This window comes from Mus caroli, unplaced genomic scaffold (assembly GCF_978045245.1).
Source record: "Mus caroli unplaced genomic scaffold, Mus_caroli_1 scaffold_4, whole genome shotgun sequence".
Taxonomy (NCBI): Eukaryota; Metazoa; Chordata; class Mammalia; order Rodentia; family Muridae; genus Mus; species Mus caroli.
In genome coordinates, this window is record NW_028227259.1 from 20,929,218 (window position 1) to 20,935,800 (window position 6,583).

At 39.7% G+C, this 6,583-nt stretch overlaps 1 pseudogene; it reads right to left on the reverse strand.

Moving 5' to 3' along the window:
* Nucleotides 1-3,194: 3,194 nt before the first annotated feature.
* Nucleotides 3,195-4,368, reverse strand: LOC147004987 (ubiquitin-conjugating enzyme E2 D3 pseudogene; annotated as a pseudogene).
* Nucleotides 4,369-6,583: the final 2,215 nt, after the last annotated feature.

Consider the following 6,583-nt stretch of genomic DNA (forward strand, 5'->3'; position numbering starts at 1 on the left):
TTGGCATTTTACTTTTCTCTACCTACCTATTTAACTCCTCTCTCTCTCTCTCTCTCTCTCTCTCTCTCTCTCTCTCTCTCTCTCTCTCTCTCTCTCTCTCTCTGGATCAAATCAAGGCTCTCATGTTTGCTAGGCAAGCAGTCCACCATTACATTCCCAGGCCTGGTAAGATATTATAAATATAAATATTAATATTATACTGTTTGCTAAATGATGCTGAAACCTGAAACTATAACAGATCTTTTCATATTGACCTGCTTGGAGGGCCCTGCTAAGTTTCACTAGGACTTTATTTTCTGTTATTCTTTATTGTTTATTTCCAATCTTTATGTTTTTTATTTATTTTGTATTAGATATTTTCTTTATATACATTTCAAATGCTATCTTGAAAGTTCCCTATACCCTCCCTCTGCCCTGCTCCCCTACCCACTCACTCCCACTTCTTGGCCCTGGCATTCCCTTGTATTGGGGCATATAAAGTTTGCAAAGGATAGTCTATCCTTTCGTCTTAGCTCCAAACTTTGTTCCCTATTCTAAGGAGGAATGATGTATCCGCCCATTGGTCTTCCCTCCTCTTGATTTTCTTGTGTTTTGCAAATTATATCTTGGGTGTTCTATGTTTCTGCACTAATATCCACTTATCAGTGTGTGCATATCTAATGACTTCTTTTGTGATTGGGTTACCTCACTAAGGATGATATCCTCCAGGTACCTCCATTTTTCCAAGAATTTCATAAATCCATTGTTTTTAATAGCGGAGTAGTAATCCATTGTGTAAATGTACCACATTTTCTATATCCATTCTTCTGTTGAGGGACATCTGGGCTCTTTCCAGCTTCTGGCTATTATAAATAGGGCTGCTATGAACATAGTGGAGCATGTGCTCTTATTACCAGTTGGAACTTCTTCTGGTATGTGCCCAGGAGAGGTATTGCTGGATCTTCTGGGAGTATTATGTCCAATTTTCTGAGGAACCTCCAGACTGATTTCCAGAGTGGTTGTATAAGCTTGCAATCCTACCAGCACAATCTTTATGTTTTATTCTACTTGTTTTTATGATCATAACTTCAGGTATGATATGCAGGAGCTGTGGGCATCTGTCAGTTTTTTATTAAGTCAGGAAAAAAATTCCATAATTCACCTTTTTTTTGTGGTTTTTCAAATGTTTTACCAAATCAAGGGAGTTTTAACAAGAGTTGGTGTTAGTTTTTTAAATTTTAAAAATTAATCTATACTGGGTGCTAAATAGTAAGTATATTTCCTGTCTCTATTTAGATGGTCATATGCTATTTTCTTGTTTGTTCAGTCAGTGTACTGAATTACATGAGAATGTAGGATAAGAAGGCAACTGTGAATTCCTAGTATACATATAATATATTTATAATGTTAGTCTCAATACTCTTTTATTTGATTTATTTGATTCAGTTTGCTGATAATTTTTTTGGGATTTCTGCATCTATGTATGTGAAATATATTAACCGGTCAGGTCTTTTTTGTTTTTGTTTTTTGTTTTACCAAAATTATACTTTGTTTTACAAATTTTGACCAATTATTACTCTCAAGTTATACACACATACACACACACACACACAAATCTTTTTCAGCTGTTAAGTGTACAAGATGAAGAAAATTTTAGTTAGAAGGGGATGTACCTGGAAGATAAATTTCTTAAAGTCTATATGCATGTTTCAAAACTGCTGAGTCCCAAGTCCATTCATGAACTCTAGGCCTGCCAGAATCATGTGCAGTGTATTAAAGCTACACTATTTGAATAGCTTATTAATTATGCATAAATCAGGTAAAGCAATGTGTCAATATGTAACAGACTGTGCACTTTAACTGAACATGGCAATATATTCACTCTATCGAACTTTACATCATCATTTGATATCAAACAATGAAGCAAATCCCAACAGCATCTACAAAACCAGCTTTGCATTTACAAAGGATTGTTTTCCATACTGATTAATCCAGGCAGCTAATTCATTGGTTTATGCAACTTCGTTGAAGAAAAATAGATCAATTATTAGTTGACCACTCATCCATTGACAACTCGCATCGTTTATTCAGTGCTACATTAAACAGTATTGGAAGATAGATTAACTAATAGCACCAAGCCTCCTGTACTGGCTAGTTTTGTGTGTCAACTTGACACAGGCTGGAGTTATCACAAAGAAAGGAGCTTCAGTTGGGGAAAAGCTTCCATGAGGTCCAGTTGTAAGGCATTTTCTCAATTAGTGATCAAGTGGGGAGGTCCCTGTGTGGGTGGGACCATCTCTGGGCTGGTAGTCTTGGTTCTATAAGAGGGCAGACTGAGCAAGCTAGGGGAAGCAAGCCAGTAAGGAACATCCCTCCATGGTCTCTGCATCAGCTCCTGCTTCCTGACCTGCTTGAGTTCCAGTCCTGACTTCCTTTGGTGATGAACAGCAATGTGGAAGAGTAAGCTAAATAAACCCTTTCCTCCCCAAGTGCTTCTTGTTCATGATGTTTGTGCAGGAATAGAAACCCTGACTAAGACACCTCCTAACAATTTAAATGAAAATTACAAAAATGTTTTGGGATCCTATTTTGGAATACAAAGGGTGTTTGACTTCCAATTTCCATTCTCTGTAGAACAAGAGCAGGCCATTCCTTTATTGACATGCATAAAATACATCCCATTTTCTGTTCTGCTATGCTATAATTCAATACCGATTCTCCAGCCACATCAGTTATGAGCGTAAAGTACACCATGCGACCTCCAATCTCTAACAGTGGAAGGTTTAAACAAGCACGGATGCTGCTAAAACAGTGCTGCTTCCTTTGATGTGACAGCTGAGCATCCATCTCCCTCCCCCTCAGATGGCTTCTTCAGCATGGTAGAGCAGTGAGGATTGGTTTAGTCTCATAACCAAGTTAGAGTGAAGACATTGGCCATAATACACATGCTCTAGGTTTTTTAAAAATATCTGAATCTTGGGCAACTGTTCTCGTGTAACTACTTTACATTTCTAAAAGCAGTTCTTGTCCAAAGCTAGAAGAACTTAAGTCTTCTCAGATGAGCATGTGAATGAATGGAGGGAGGTAAACAAAAAAACAAAATTAAAAAAGATGAGGTCCGATAGGAGAGCAGGTGGATAAGAAAATAACAAAGGGAACAGTAATTTAAAGTTTATTCCAGCTATAATGCAGGTTATTCTGACTGTAAGGTAGCATCATGCGGCATACTTCTGAGACCATTCCTGAAATATTCTGTTGTATTCATCTCTGTCTGTTTTATAGATCCAAGCAATCTCTGGCACTGGGGGGGGGCAGTTATCTGGGTTTAGATAACATAGCAGTGAACAAATGGATAAAAGAACTTTAGAAACAGTTAAAGCAGGAGACCAGTGTGATCTTAGAATATCAAGACAAATGCTGCCATTACGGTTAATATTTGGATGATAAATTCTTGTAAACGCAACCCATTTAGGTGGTTTGAAGGGTGAGTCTGTAGGAAAACGAATTGTCAAAGAGAATACACCACCTTGATATGGGCTGTCATTAGGTTCCATAATTGTGACTTGCCAATGAAACGTGTCATCTCCAACTGGACCTGCATTGTGTTGGAGGGCCACTGGCCAAATCACTAAGTTCCTTTTTTTATTTTTATTTTTTTATTGGATAATTTTACTTTAAAATTTTTTTTATTAAATATTTTCTTCATTTACATTTCAAATGTTATCCCCTTTCCCGGTTTACCCTCTGAAAACCACCCTCTGCCTATGTCCTCTCCCCTCCCCCTGCTCACCAACCCACCCACTCCTGCTTCCTGGCCCTAGCATTCCTCCACACTGGGGCATAGAGCCTTCATAGGATAAAGGGCCTCTCCTCCCATTGATATCCAACTAAGCCATCCTCTGCTGCATATGCAGCTGGAGCCATGAGTCCTACCATGTGTGCTCTTCGGTTGGTGGTTTAGTCCCTGGGAGCTCTGGGGGTACTGGCTAGTTCATATTGTTGTTCCTCCTATGGGGTTGCAAACCCCTTCAACTTCTTGGGTCCTTTCTCTAGCTCCTTCCTTGGGGATCCTATACTCAGTCCAATGGATGGCTGTGAGCATCCACCTCTGTATTTGTGAGGCACTGGCAGAGCCTCTCAGTAGAGAACTATATCAGGCTCCTGTCAGCAAGCACTTGTTGGCATTCACAAAAGTGTCTGGGTCTGGTGACTGTGTATGGGATGGATCCCCAGTTGAGTCAGTCTCTAGATGATCATTTCTTCAGTCTCCACACCTTGTCTCTGTATCTCCTTCCACGGGTGTTTTGCACCCCCCTCCCTATGATGGATAGCCATCTTAGAAGGGGGGAACAAAACACTAAGTTCCTTATTAATCCGTTTCAGCGCCATGGTCTGTGCTCCTCACTATACGGATGCGTACTCAAAGGTCCAGTCAAAACTCTTGATTATCCCGGCGGTGAGGAAGGATTGTCTCTTCTTCTCACACCAGCTTTGCCAGACACAGGCTTGCGCAGGGCACAGCCACAAGTTGTCCGCTCCAACAGAACAACTGCCAGCTTCTGGCTATTATAAATAGGGCTGCTATGAACATAGTGGAGCATGTGTCCTTTTTACCGGTTGGGACATCTTCTGGATATATGCCCAGGAGAGGTATTGCTGGATCCTCCAGTAGTACTATGTCCAATTTTCTGAGGAACCGCCAGACTGATTTCCAGAGTGGTTGTACAAGCTTGCAATCCCACCAACAATGGAGGAGTGTTCCTCTTTCTCCACATCCTCGCCAGCATCTGCTGTCACCTGAATTTTTGATCTTAGCCATTCTGACTGGTGTGAGGTGGAATCTCAGGGTTGTTTTGATTTGCATTTCCCTGATGATTAAGGATGTTGAACATTTTTTCAGGTGTTTCTCTGCCATTCGGTATTCCTCAGGTGAGAATTCTTTGTTCAGTTCTGAGCCCCATTTTTTAATGGGGTTATTTGACTTTCTGGAGTCCACCTTCTTGAGTTCTTTATATATATTGGATATTAGTCCCTTATCTGATTTAGGATAGGTGAAGATCCTTTCCCAATCTGTTGGTGGTTTTTTTGTCTTATTGATGGTGTCTTTAGCCTTGCAGAAGCTTTGTAGTTTCATGAGGTCCCACTTGTCAATTCTCGATCTTACAGCACAAGCCATTACTGTTCTATTCAGGAATTTTTCCCCTGGGCCCATATCTTCAAGGCTTTTCCCCACTTTCTCCTCTATAAGTTTCAGTGTCTCTGGTTTTATGTGAAGTTCCTTGATCCACTTAGACTTGACCTTAGTACAAGGAGATAGGAATGGATCGATTCGCATTCTTCTACATGTTAACAACCAGTTGTGCCAGCACCATTTGTTGAAAATGCTGTCTTTCTTCCACTGGATGTTTTTAGCTCCCTTGTCGAAGATCAAGTGACCATAGGTGTGTGGGTTCATTTCTGGGTCTTCAATTCTATTCCATTGGTCTATTTGTCTGTCACTATACCAGTACCATGCAGTTTTTAATCACAATTGCTCTGTAGTAGAGCTTTAGGTCCGGCATGGTGATTCCACCAGAGGTTCTTTTATCCTTGAGAAGAGTTTTTGCTATCCTAGGTTTTTTGTTATTCCAGATGAATTTGCAGATTGCACTTTCTAATTCGTTGAAGAATTGATTTGGAATTTTGATGGGGATTGCATTGAATCTGTAGATTGCTTTTGGCAAGATAGCCATTTTTACAATGTTGATCCTGCCAATCCATGAGCATGGGAGATCTTTCCATCTTCTGAGATCTTCTATAATTTCTTTCTTCAGAGACTTGAAGTTTTTATTATACAGATCTTTCACTTCCTTAGTTAGAGTCACGCCAAGATATTTTATATTATTTGTGACTATTGAGAAGGGTGTTGTTTCCCTAATTTCTTTCTCAGCCTGTTTATTCTTTGTGTAGAGAAAGGCCATTGATTTGTTTGAGTTAATTTTATATCCAGCTACTTCACCGAAGCTGTTTATCAGGCTTAGGAGTTCTCTGGTGGAATTTTTAGGGTCACTTATATATACTATCATATCATCTGCAAAAAGGGATATTTTGACTTCATCTTTTCCAATTTGTATCCCTTTGATCTCCTTTTGTTGTCCAATTGCTCTGGCTAGGACTTCAAGTACAATGTTGAATAGGTATGGAGAAAGTGGACAGCCTTGTCTAGTCCCTGATTTTAGAGGGATTGCTTCAAGCTTCTGACCATTTACTTTGGTGTTGGCTACTGGTTTGCTGTAGATTGCTTTTATCATGTTTAGGTATGGGCCTTGAATTCCTGATCTTTCCAAGACTTTTATCATGAATGGGTGTTGGATCTTGTCAAATGCTTTTTCCGCATCTAAGGAGATGACCATGTGGTTTTTGTCTTTGAGTTTGTTTATATAGTGGATTACGTTGATGGATTTCCGTATATTGAACCATCCCTGCATCCCTGCGATGAAACCTACTTGGTCAGGATGGATGATTGTTTTGATGTGTTCTTGGATTCGGTTAGCAAGAACTTTATTGAGGATTTTTGCATCAATATTCATAAGGGATATTGGTCTGAAGTTTTCTATCTTTGTTG